At 37.6% G+C, this 13,518-nt stretch overlaps 1 non-coding gene across 1 annotated transcript; it reads left to right on the top strand.

Annotated features, from left to right (window-relative positions):
* Positions 1-9,222: 9,222 nt before the first annotated feature.
* LOC142447725 (small nucleolar RNA SNORA38) lies at positions 9,223-9,353 on the top strand. Its single transcript, XR_012784383.1, has one exon. It is a non-coding gene; the product is annotated as a small nucleolar RNA SNORA38 (small nucleolar RNA).
* The last annotated feature ends 4,165 nt before the right edge of the window (positions 9,354-13,518 follow it).

Below are 13,518 nucleotides of genomic sequence, written 5' to 3'. Positions count from 1 at the left end.
TTGAATATTTCAAAAAGCTGATGAAACACTGGAATCTCTCACTGCTTATGCCAAGAAACTTAGAAGACCTCAACTTGGCCAATCAACTGGGAGAAATCCACACTTGTACCCATTCCAAAGAAAAGTGACCCAACAAAATGGGGAACTATTGGACAACATCACTAATACCACATGCAAGCAATATTTGATGAGGATAATACAGCAATGGTTTCAGCAGGATGTGGACAGGATGCTGTTGGAAATCCTAGCTGGATTCACAAGAGGACAGGGCATGTTACTGACACCAGACGGATCTTGGCTAAAAATAGAATACCAGAAAGATGTTTGTTTCCTTATGTTTCATTTATTCTGCACAGGCATGCCCCTGTGTGAATCATAACACAGTGTGTGAATCATAACATACTGTTAGCATTAAGAAAAATGGGAATTCCATTAAAACTTAATTGTGCCTTTTCAAAATCTGAACATGAATCAAGAGTCAGCCATTCAAATAAAACAAAGGAATACCACGTGATTTAAAATCAGAATAGATGTGCTTTAGGGTTATAGCCTTTGACTAGACTTGTTTAATCTGTATACTGGACAAATAGTCAGAGAAACTGAATCATGCGAAGAACAAGCATCAGGATTGGAAGAAGGCTTATTATCATCGTGCAATACACAGATGACACACCTTGATTGCTGAAAGTGAGGAGGACTTGAAGTACTGCCTGATGCAAATGAAGGGCTGTTGTCTTCAGTATGAATTAGAACTCAGTGTAAAGCAAACAAAACCCCTCATACCTGCACCAATAGGAAACATAATGAAAAATATAGAAAAGATTGAAATTTTCAAGGATGTAATCTTGTTTGGATCCACAACTGACACCCACGGAAGCAGCAATCAAGAAATAAAGTGACATATTACATTGGGTAATTTGGCTGCATAAGACCTTTTAAAAGTGTTAAAGAGCCAGGATATCACTTGAGGACTGAGGTGTACTTTATTCAAGTGACGGATGCTGGTGAAGAAAGTGCCACGGACTTCCAGAAGCACACAAGAGTCTGTCTCAGAAGAAACACAGACCGAATGCGCTTGAGAAAGGATGAGGGTGAGACTTGGTCTCATGTACATTGGACAGAGTGTGTTTGCAAATTGCCTTGAGCATATTAATCAATCTTTCTCACCTCCAAAAAAGAGATGGTTTTTGCTCCTTGTGGATATGTGTTAATATGTGAACGGTCAAAATATCCCTACACAGATAATATCAAACCCAAAGGTGACCATGACATTTAAGCATTGCCCTGTCTGAACGTATGAAGCATGGCTGTTCCATGTCCTTTGGGGCATTCCTGTGTTTCCTAGAAGATTCATTCCTATAAGATAAGAGTGTGCAATGGAGTAATGAATTGAGCATTCTTACTCAAAAAGAGACACAGGTAATGTGAAATGGGTTAAACATACGAAATAGGAAAAAACCCTGACTTAGATATCAGATTAAGGTGTCATCAGCTTGAAAAGTCGACCTACAATTTGTCTGCCACTAGGACTCAATTGGTGATGACATTGCATTTGACATGGCAGCTCAACAAAAATCTTTAGATCCCTTGCCAAGGTTACATTAAATATTAGAGTGATTCTTGATTTCATTTTATCTCAACATGAGGGAGTCCTTGCCATTGCAGATACCTCTTGCTGCATCTGGACAAATATCTCAGGAGAAATAGAACAAGATAGTAAGATGATAAACCAAAAGTACCCCTTATATCCAATATTACCTTCTTGGATATTTTTAGTTAGTTGCCCAATCGTATTGGCTCTTAGCTAAATTCTATACTACAAACTAGTTTAATTTCTCTAATTTCCTTATTGATTCTTTCATACTTATTCACCCACCAACCTCACACCACCACCCCCCAAGAACAGACAAAGAAACAAACAAAATTCTCATCAAGTCAATTCTTACTGAGAGCAACCATCCCAGACAAAGTCGCTGCACTTTTGGGACTCCATGACTGTCAATCTTTACTGTAGCCAAAGCCTCATCTTTCCCCCACAGGTGGCCTCAAACTTTCAAACTTGCACCTAGCAGCCTAATGTGTAACCGACTACACCATCTAGACTCCTTCCTACTCAGGATGCGGTTGTTGTTAGGTGCCACTGAGTCCTTCCCACTCATCCTGACCCTACATACAAAGGAAGCATTGCCCATCCTGCACTATCCTCCAGTTCCTGAGCCCATTGTTACAGCCACTCTGTCAGTCTATCAGATTGAAGGTCTTCCTCCTATTCGCTGGTTCTCTGCTTTACCGAGAATGACATCCTTTTCCAGGGACTGGTCTCTCCTGATAATGTGGCCATCCTTGGGTCTAAGGAACAATCTGGTGGTATTTTTCCCTGGAAAGATTTGTTTGTTCATCAGGCAGTTCAAAGTACTTTCATAATCTTTGCCAGAACAAGAATTCAAATGCACAAATTCTCCTTCAGTCTTCTTTTTTGATTGCCAATTTTCACATGCCCATCGTGCATATGATGCGATTGAAAATGCCATGGCATGGGTTAGGAGTACCTTATCCCTCAAAGCGACTCCCTTGCTCTTCAACACTTAGAGGTGTGGTAGGGGAGCAACCTTACGCAGCGAAATAAGTCACCTGAATTCTTAACTACTAATATACTGATCATAATTTCAAAACAAATCAGTGCAATCAAGGTCATGACAATCAAAGTAACCCCATACAACAGAGGAGAACTGTCGCTTTTGGATGTACAAGGTTGCAATTCATTACATGGGCAGAAAGCTTCATGTTTGCCTTCCCCTGCCACCTCCAGAAGAGCTGGTTTTGAAATAGTGGTTTTGAAGTCAGGTCAGCAACCTGACTTTATAATCTGCTCCCCCACAAGAGCTTCTTATAATAATCATAGGATTAATTAGCTACTTATAAGTTGCTTTTCTAACCCTTGCAACCAAACTGAAACACCTTTAGTTAGGCATAGAATCGTGTATGTTAAGGAAATTAAATTAGTGTTCTCTCAGAATTCTAAAAAAAAAATCCTCGTTTGGTTGATTATTTTGTAATGATACTGTTGTCCGAGCACATTCTGAAATGTTCCTCCAATTTCATCTTGTACGCTGACATAAACCCTGCAAAGATATATTAACCCTGAAGATGAGACTCTTAAGCTTGAGAAGGTGAAGGAACTTAAAATTAAACCTTTATACCACAACTATCCAATCAAGCCGTATCACAAACAGATAGATGCATACCAATATGCACAGTGACACAATTCACAACAGCAAGAAGATGGAAACCATCCCAATGTCCATCAGTAGAAGAATTGCCAAGTAAGCTTTGGTATGCACACACCAATTGAATAATGACTACATAGAAGATAATGTATAATGATTAAACTGTGAAACACCTCATTAGCATGGACATATTTGGAAAACACTAGGCTGAGTGAAGTTCATCACCAAGGAACAAATATTGTATGAGACCACTGTTTCTGCAAAAGAAAAAAACAAAAATTATTCATACCAGAAGAATTTGACTTTTATGGTCATGGGGTAGATGCAGGGGGCGATGAGAAGTAATAGGCTGGCAGACAGGAAGACAAATGTGAACTTGGATGAAGGGACAAAATCGTGCTCTATAATAGGGCGAAGACTTTCACAAGGTGGGGCAGTGCAACCTATTTGTATGTTTGATAAGTCATTTAAATTGCTGAATAATACAATGATGATCTGAGATATAAAACCCCCACCTCATTCAAAATAAAAAGTCATTTGTTTGTTTGCTTTGAATAAGCAAGAGACTAACTAAAATGACTAGGTATGTTTTAAAGAGGACCAGTGCAATCTTTAAAAGGGAAAAAATGTAGTTAAAAACTCACTTGATGAATTCAGTATTATATTAGGCAAAACTGAAGAGAATTTGTGAAGTATATTAAAGCACAGATAAAAAAGAAAAATGGGTAGACTAAGAGACTGTAATATCTATGTGTAATTAAAAGCCTAATAAACAGTAAATATTCAATTTATTGGTGCTGAAAATTTAATAAAATTGAATAAAGACATAATCCAAGTATAGTAAGCACACCCTAATGAAGGCCAAACATGGTAGTGGGATGGAAAGAAAGTAAAAGGGAATAGAGGAAAGAACTGGGAGACACAAGACAGTTGTGGAGGTCTATGCACAGGCATGTATATATGTGAATACATTTATATACAATGACAGGGGACAGAGTAAGTACATAATTTATTCATAAAGTATCATGGTAGCAGATGGACATTGAGCCTCCACTCAAGTAATCCCTCAATTCAAAAACAAGTTGTTCTACTAACACGGCACTCTGTGATGTTCACCTTCCCTGATAAGATCGCTGAAGAAAACTGGGTGCATAAGAAAATGCGGGGAAGAAAGCTGATGGTTCTTGGCTGTCAAAATACATAACGTCTGGGGTCTTAAAGGCTTGAAGATAAACAAGCGGTCATTTAGCTCAGAAGCAAAAGTCCACATGGAACAAGCACACCATGTGATCATGATGTGTCAATGGGATCAGGTATCAGGTATCGAAGACCCAAAACAAAACAAACAAAAAGCATATCAATGGGAATGAGAGGTAGGGCAGAGAAGAAAACCAAAGCCCATCAGTAGTCATTTGGATACCCCTTTGTCAGAACAGCCACAAGGAAGAGAAGAGCAAGTCAGGGTACAATATAGCACTGATGAAACACACAACCTTCCTCTATTTCTTTGATACTTCCTCCCGTCCACTACCATGGCCCAATGTACAGATAAGAGCTTACCAATGTACAGATAAGAGCTCGAAACACAGGGAATCCAGAACAAATAAACCCCTCAGGACCAATAAGGGGAGCAGCAATACTAGGAGGGTAAGGGGGTGGGGAAGGAATGGAGGAGAATTGATCACAATGATCGACATGTGGCCCCCATCCCTGCGGGACAGACAGCAGAAGGGTGGGTGAAATGGCACAGCAGCCAGTGTAAAATTTGTAAGAAAAAAATAGAAGAATTTATAGATTGTTACGGGGGCATTGTAAGGGAGGGGGACAAAGGAGGAGCTGATGCCAGAGACTCGAGTAGAAAGAAAATGTTTTGAAAAAGATGATGACAACAAATAAAAGGAGTGTTTGAGAAAATGAACATATGTGTGGATTGTGATAAGAGCTGTAAGAGCTCCCAATAAAATAATTTTAAAAGCAGATTAGGCATGGAAGTAAGCAAGCACAAATTGAAAAAGATTGATGCTACATGGTTATCAACATATAATCAAGAATAATTTTCCCCATAGGCCTAAAAAAACCCTTCCATTAGAGTTCATGCAGGGAATTTAAATTTCTAATCTTCTGAACTGTGAAGAAATAGACTTCCGTTTGTTAAAAAAATAACAATAATTCAGAATTACTATTATGGGTTTGTGTTTTTCCATTTGCTTAAAACACCAATGAAAGAAGTCAGAGGTTGTCCAGGCCCCAATTCACACTGACGAGTATTGATATAGCCTACATTTTGTATTATTTTTCTTCTTGCTTTTTAAGCCCAAAGATTCATCGTGGCTTCTTGTGGAGTTTAGATTCAAAACAACCACGAGACTGTTATTTGTACATCTGTGAATTGTGCCTGTATACTAAGTCCTTATCATTTCTTAAAGAAGACTCCCTGCAAGACTTACCTAAGAGTTCCACCAAAGGGTTCCAACTCCTTCTACTTTCTGATGTGCCCAGGTATTCAGAATGTTGAAGGGAATTTTCAGCTTACAACTTCTGAGAACTTCCTAGGTCATAAATAAAGTTAGATGAGAATGGAGCCTGCAGGTAGCAATGTTTTACTTAGTCTCCTTCAGAAATGAACCAGTTATGGGGGAAAGGGGAGACTTTAAATGCTCACAGACCTTTCTGGTGCATTACAGAAAGTATACTGTGCGAAATGTGCAATCAATAAGAACAAATAAGACCAAGCAAACTGCACACACTATTCTCATGGGTGACAGAGGCGAGGGAAATCATTTTAATTGGTTCCCTGCTTAGGTTGCAAGGGTATTAATCCTGGGAGACATTTTTATACCAAGGAAGGCAGAATCCTGAAGGAAATTCTAGAGATAATTCCCAGCCCTATTATTTATGAAGCAAAATATTTCCCACAGCAAATGAACACTCTCTGGGGTACTCTGGGAAAGGCTCACTGACTGCCATCGGGTTGATGCCAGCTCATAGCAACCCTACAGGACAGAGTAGAGCTGCTCCTGTTTGTTTCGAGACTACAGCTCTTTCCAGTAGTAGAAGCCCCAGCTTTCTCTTGGAGAACTGTTGGTGATTTCTAACCGTGGACCTTGACATTGGCATGCTGGTGTGTCACCACTACACCATCAGGGCTGTTTCAGGGAAGTTACCAGGAAAAGCAAATACCCAGAAATTGTGAATCAGTCTCTCTTCAGAAAAGAGAGTCCCAACTCTCTACCTTCTTGTTTTAGAACAAGTTGATATTTTGATGAAGTAGATCACTTTCAGAAGACTTTGCTAAAATGGGAATATAAAGATGGTACATATATGACTTCCCCTTTTTGTCTCTCAAGTACCCAGGACCTTGGGAATTAACATTTTTTTAAAGATAGGGCAGAGAAAATGAAAATAAAAAAGGTAAGGAGATGAAAGGGAAAAGGAAAAATGGGTAGACGACTTCTAAAGGATAAAATCATGCAATGATGCCAAAGCATGATGTGAAACTATTGCCACCCTCTACAGCCTATGTCACCACCGAAGAACATTTTTCTTTCCTGCCTTGGAATTCCTAAAGGTTCTAAGCTCTTGTCATTTTTTTTCTTTGAAATATATACATTTTTATTTCAGAAAATTCTGTGCTGCAGAAGTAGAGCTTAGAGTGGTTAAAAGACACCTAGCTGTGAAGAAAATAGTTTCTTGGTGTTACTAAGTGTCACTGAATCAGTTCTGACCCGTAGAGACGTCATGCACAGTTCTGTGCCATCTTCACAACCATTCCTATTCTTGAGCCCCCTGTTGCAGCCACTGTGTCAATCCTTATCTCTGAAAATCTTCTTTTTCCCTCCCGCTCCACTTTACCAAGCACGATGTCCTTCTCCGGGCCCTAGTCTCTCTTTACAACATGTCCAGAGCATGTGAGACTAAGTCTTTGTATCCTTGCTTCTAAGGAGCACTCTGGCTGTATTTCTTCCAAGATGGATTGATTTACATTCTTAGTGATCGATCCATGGTCCTCTCAGCATTTTTCTCCAACATTCCAATTCATGCATCAATCCTTCTTCTGCAGTCTTCCTTATTCAATTTCCACGCATATGAGGCAAATGGAATATAATGACTTCAGTCAGAAGTACTTCAGTCGTCAGTAACGTCCTTGCTTTTCAGTTCTCCAAAGAGGTCTTGTGCAGCAGATTTATCGAATGAAACCCATCTTTTGATTTCTTGTTTGCTCTTCTGTGAGAAATGATTGTAGACCAAAGCAAGACAAAATCCTTGACAACTTCAACCTTTTCTCCACTTATCATGATGTTTTTTAATTGGTTCTGCTGTGAGGATTTTGGTCTTCTTTACGTTGAGTTGTAATCCATATTTGTGGGATTATAAAGAGACTTTTCCCCAGCTTTGTCTCACCCCCAAAGACATGCCAAACATTAGGGGCTTTTTGCCAGCATATGGTAGGAGGTCAGATGCTTAGAAACATCTTTGCTGAAGGCATTCAATTGTCAGACAGGTAGGCCCCACTCTCTGCTGTTAAAGACAATGGGCTCCTTCCTAAAGGCTTGAGACCATTAGACTGGTTCCTGTAGGTGGGGTTCACACCCTACTGATAATAATTTCTATGGAGATCCAGAGAACAGATCAAACCAGCTCAGTGACATCCAAAGTTAGGCTGCCATCCTGAATCTAGGATCCGCCCATCCTGTCACATGTGTGCCCAAAATCCCTCCTCTTCCTATTGCGTGTATATCCCTAGATTGTCCCCTCTCATTGCTGTATAACCTATAGTGCAACCCCTTCCTGTGAAGTATGTCTTTACCTGTAATTAGTGGACTTGCACTCCCTGCCAAAGATATATAAGCCTGGGTTAGCAATAAAGAAGTCACTCTCTTGGCTCCTCCTGGGCCTCTCTCAGGCTGCCTCCTCTCCTGTCCTGGCTCCCCTTTCCCTCTTCCCTTGTTCTTCTTCCCTTTCCGCTCTCTCCACGTGGACCACCAAGCATAAGGTGACCAGGTTTTAACATTGGTAAAGCAGGACACCGTTGACAGGCGGGGGGATCTTGATTCGAAATTTGGTCTATATGGAGCAACAAAAATTGTCATAGAATGCAAAAATAGTATTGAAATATATTTTTTTAATTTCAACAAATATAATACATTAAAATTATGAATTTATTATTTTATTCTTTGGCATATTTGTCATTTGAGTGAATTTTTTTAGTAGATTGCTGTCGTTGTTTAAAGGGTCATGAAATTTTCGCAAGAATTTGTTAACTTATATTTCATGCATAATATGGCTTTCCAAGTCTCAACACTTAATTGTGATTTTTCTAATGTCCACACTTTATTTACCGTAGAAAAAATGCGTTCAGTAGCAGCATTAGTTCCTAGTAAAGATAGCGCATATTCCACAATTTTAAGTGCATTATTGTATGGAACATGGTTTGTTTCAAAATGATGAAATATTTCTAACCATTTGTTCTCTATTGTGATTTTTGCTGATGCCCAAGATTTAACCTTTTCCTTATCAATATATTTTTAAATAATACCTCATTAAAAAGATAATTTTCAAAAATATTACTATATGGGAAATTTTGAGTAATATGAGCGAATGATTTTTGCACATCATTCCAATTAAGTTCTTGTTTTAATGTAACCCAATGAAAATGTTCAATATCATTGTAATGTACCATCCACTCTTCTAAATAATCTATGAAGTTACTATAGAAATTTTTAATGTCATTCATGAGGTCTGCACGATTTATTGCACCTTGTTCTTCTAGCTGGCTTATACTATTATGGATAGTTACTGAAGAAAATTATTTTCTAACAGCTCTTGACACTGAAATTTTAAATTATTAACTTCATTTGCTACTTTGATTACTGAAGTTTTGCCACCTTCAATAAGTTTTATAGCATTTTGAAAAAGAGCTGCGTGATTGTGTACAAACTCTAGCCAAATTTTTGAAGATTCCTTTCCAAAAAACTCTTCTAAAATTCTAGGACAGTCCTCCTACAAAGGCGTGTCTGTGTTTCCCTGTCCTTGGACACGTAAAAATTGGAGGCAAAGAAATGTGGATTTGGAGAACTTTGGGGCCAACTCGCTCCTGGCAGGCTCTAGCGCCCCCATCCCACACTTGAAAAAAAAAATTCTAGGACATTTATCCTGTGATAGAAAGTAGGATTTCAAAGGATCGTATATTTTCAAAATTCTTTCAACAGCTGGCAAAAGAGCTAACCAGCGCATTTTACTGTATCTAAGTATTTTCTAATATTCAGCTTCCCCAGTTTCACAAAATTCTTTAAGCATTTCAATGCATACAGTGTATATAGAAATAAGAAAATATTTTAATAACAATATTTTCCACATCTACGGGCAACAGCTGTTTGAATGGCATTATGTTATATGTGCACTGCACAACAAACATCAATAATGCTTTGATTAAGGTTTTTAGTTAATTTATTAAAAATATTATTTGTACCTCTTCTTGCTTTTCCTCCAAAATTTGCATTCATGTTGTCTGCACAATATGCAATCATTTTATGTTTTAAATTGTTTTTTCCAAAATATTAATAATGGAACTGAAAATTATTTCAGAAGTTTCACCAGGCACAGAAACAAAATCTAAAATTCTAATTTTTATTACAGTTTCTGAATCAAAAAATCTAATAATGGTTGGAATCTATGGATATAAAATTATTTTTTCTAGAGTTTTGTTTAATTCTGAAAATGCATATGGGAAAAGTACATTATACAAAATTACCTCAGATTTTGTTCTAGCTCAGGCAAATTTTTGTTGATTAACTTTTTGACAACTTGTGATGTACAGTCCATAGATCTGAAGGAATGATTGTGATTAATAGCATGAAAAGACATACCGTATATACTCATGTATAAGCCAAGTTCTTCAGCACAAAAAATGTGCTGAACAACTGGGGTTCATCTTATACACAGGTCAGTGGTACCCCAGCAAGGTGTGACATCTTGCTCCCCTCCCCCCACTCCCCAGGTAACAGGAAGAGCACTTGTTATCTCGTGAGGTGATTGCCGTTTCTCCACTGTTCATTCAAAGCTCCGATGACACTACAGGGCATTGAATGTTTGTTTACTCACATCTAACCAATCAGAGCCGTCCTATGACGTGTATCTTTGTTTGAATAAGCCTTTTAAAGACCATGTGCGAAGGATGTGGCATGGATGGATATCATCTGGTCAAGCCCGACTAACAAAAGGAGGAAATCTCATGAAGCCTGACATAGAATTTATAGCAAAGTGGGTTCAAGATGCATGGGAAAACATTCCAGAAGACATGGTGCAATGTGCCTTCCAGAAATGTAGTATTAGTAATGCTATGGATGGCAGTGGAGACTGTGCTTTATATGAAAATGGCAGCAGTGATGGTGATGACGGCGATCTCAGTGAGGACAGCGTCTATGATGACCTCATACCAGCTGAAGCTCTGCATTGGGAGAGGGATGATGATGAGAAATCCAGTTTAGAAGGATTTTAACTCTTTAAATTTTAGCTTGGTTGCTGATTGAGCTCAGGGAATAGTACTCTTAACGTATCATTGCTGATACCTTATTGTTTTTGTTGAACCTATTTTCCACTTACTGTGCTGGTTTACTAATGTTAAATGATTTGTGCTTTCATTTATGTTTTTAATTTAAAATAAATATTTAAATATATTACCCCACTGATGTCTCAATTTTTAGTAATTTTATTTTCATTTGTTTTGATGATTGAAACTGATCAATAGCTTCTGCATTTTCCACCCTAGGCTTATACTCAAGTCCATCAGTTTTTCTGGTTTCCGAGGTAATAATTAGGTACCACGGCTTATACTCGGGTCAGCTTATATTCGAGTATATATGGTAAGTCCTTCTGCTAATGTTAATTTCTTTTCTTTGTCTCCATAAGTTGTTTTCCAAAAAAAAATTCCTGTATTTTGGAGGAAATGCAGCAGTATTTAAATATCTTTTACATTTTAAATATCTTTTACATTTTTCACATTTTACCATGTAATCACTTTTGTTTTTTTATTAATAAAAGGAAATTCACTTATTAAATCAGCATTGAATTGCATCCTCTTTCCTTACTCATTATGTTAAAACTCTAAAAAAATGATTTAAATTATTTATAAATTATTATATACATATTGCTGAAAAACACAGCAAGTAGGTACATAATTACATGAATATATTTTATTGTTAGTCTATATATTAAATTAATTTGATTGTTATAAAATAGCTATATATTTTAAATTATTTTCATTTTAATCCTATATTTCTTTCTAAATAATAATACTAACTTGTACTATTTTTTCTCTGAATTTGTTGTAACGTAAGTCATAAGTGTCACTTTCAAGGCTGGCGCTAGACTTTTTGTTGCCACTATAAAATATAAATAATACAAGTACTGTCTGCTAAATTCAAGAAAATTTATGTATTTATGAAATAAATAAATAAATTACCTAAATTATCTGAATAGCTGATTTGTTGGCATCACTTGTTTAACTAGCACTACCACACAATACAATGTGTATCATCTGAGAGACAGTTACACATTGTTTTCACCATTGCCGATGCCAAAAAAATGCCATCGTTCATTAAGTCAAAACAATGGTGGTCAAATTCTAACAACTGATCAACAATGCAAACTCTGATAAGTAGTTCTTGATAATCAGTTCTCAACAATTATTTATTATTAAAGTTATTTCTATCTTCTTACTCTCATGCTCTAGATCACACACACACACACACACACACATATTGTACAATTGTGCCTATCGAACCTGTGTTTAGTTTTGGGGGGCTGGCACCTCTTCCAACCACACATACTGAAAGCTGAAATCCTTGATATGCATCAGCAAGTCCTTCACATCTTTGCTTTTCAGAAAGCAAGATTGTTTCATTTGCAAGTTGAATGCCTTATCATAGGAAATAAAACACAACTTAATATCTTCCTGATATTCTCAACTTTAAGTTAAGATCCATCAGCAATGATATTCCTCATTCCACATCCTCTTCCCAATCTGGCCTGCACCTGTGAAAGCTCGCTGTCAATGTACTGCTATAACCATTGGTTGATGATCTTCAACAAACATTTACTTGCATGGGATATCTCTGATATTGTTCTATAATTTGAGCATTCTGGTGGGTCACCTTTCATAGCAATTGATACAAATATGGATCTCTTCTGGTCAGCTGGCCAAGTAGCTGTATTTCAAATTTTCTGGCATAGTCGAATAAATGGTTCCAGTATTTTACCAGCTTATTGAGATATTTCAATTGGTATTCCACCAATTCCTGATGTCTTAGTTTTGGCTATTACTGCCAATGCAACTTGACCCTCTAAAACGGTGTGGCTCAAAGCAAACTATGATGACCTAAAGAGGATGGGAAGTCCAGAAGACTTCATTGTGCTCCATGGGAGCTTGTACATAAATCAAGAGGCAGTTGTGTGAAAGGAACAAAGGGATACTGCATGGCTCACAACCATGAAGCGTGTACATCAGGGCTGTATCCTCTCCTCACGCATATTCAATCTGTATGTTCAGCAAGTAATCAGAGAAGTTGGATTATATGAAGAAGAATGTGTTATCAGGGTTGGAGGAAGGCTTGTTTACAACCTGTGATATGCAAATAGCACCATCTTGCTTGCTGAAAGTGAGGAGGACTTGAAGCACTTGCTGATAAAGATCAAGGTAGGATTGTAGCCTTCAGGATGGATTACAGCTCAATGTGCTAAAGACCAAAATCCTCACCACTGAACCAATAGATAACATCTAGATAAAATAGAGAAAAGGTTGAAGTTGTTGCTCCTATCCATAATCAGTGACCATGGAAGCAGTAGTCAAGAGGTCAATAGATACATTGCATTGGGTAGGTCTGCTGCAAAGGATCTTTCAGCGTGTTCAAAAAGCAAGGATGTTACTTTGGGAATTAAGATGCTCTTGACCCACCATAATATTTTCAACTGCTTCATATGCTTGTGAAAGTTGGGCATTGACTAAGGAAGATGTTAAAAGCCTTTCATGTAGGTTGCACTTCTTCCTTCAGTGAGATCAGTTCTTGATCATATGTTTCCTTCTGAAATGATTGAGTGTTGACCAGTTCTGTTCACTACAGTGATTCTGTATATTCCTTCCATCTTCTTTTGATGCTTGCCTTCACTATTCAATATTTTACCCACTCAGGCTTGAGCACTTTGGGCTTAACATTTTTTGATCCATAATTCAAAAAATCCTTTGGGTGGCAAAGGGTAGAAAGAAGTATTTAGAATTTTTATCTTTGAAATCACG

Source organism: Tenrec ecaudatus, chromosome 4 (assembly GCF_050624435.1).
Source record: "Tenrec ecaudatus isolate mTenEca1 chromosome 4, mTenEca1.hap1, whole genome shotgun sequence".
NCBI lineage: Eukaryota > Metazoa > Chordata > Mammalia > Afrosoricida > Tenrecidae > Tenrec > Tenrec ecaudatus.
The sequence above is the reverse complement of the archived record's forward strand: the minus strand, read 5'-3'. Positions and strand labels throughout refer to the sequence as shown.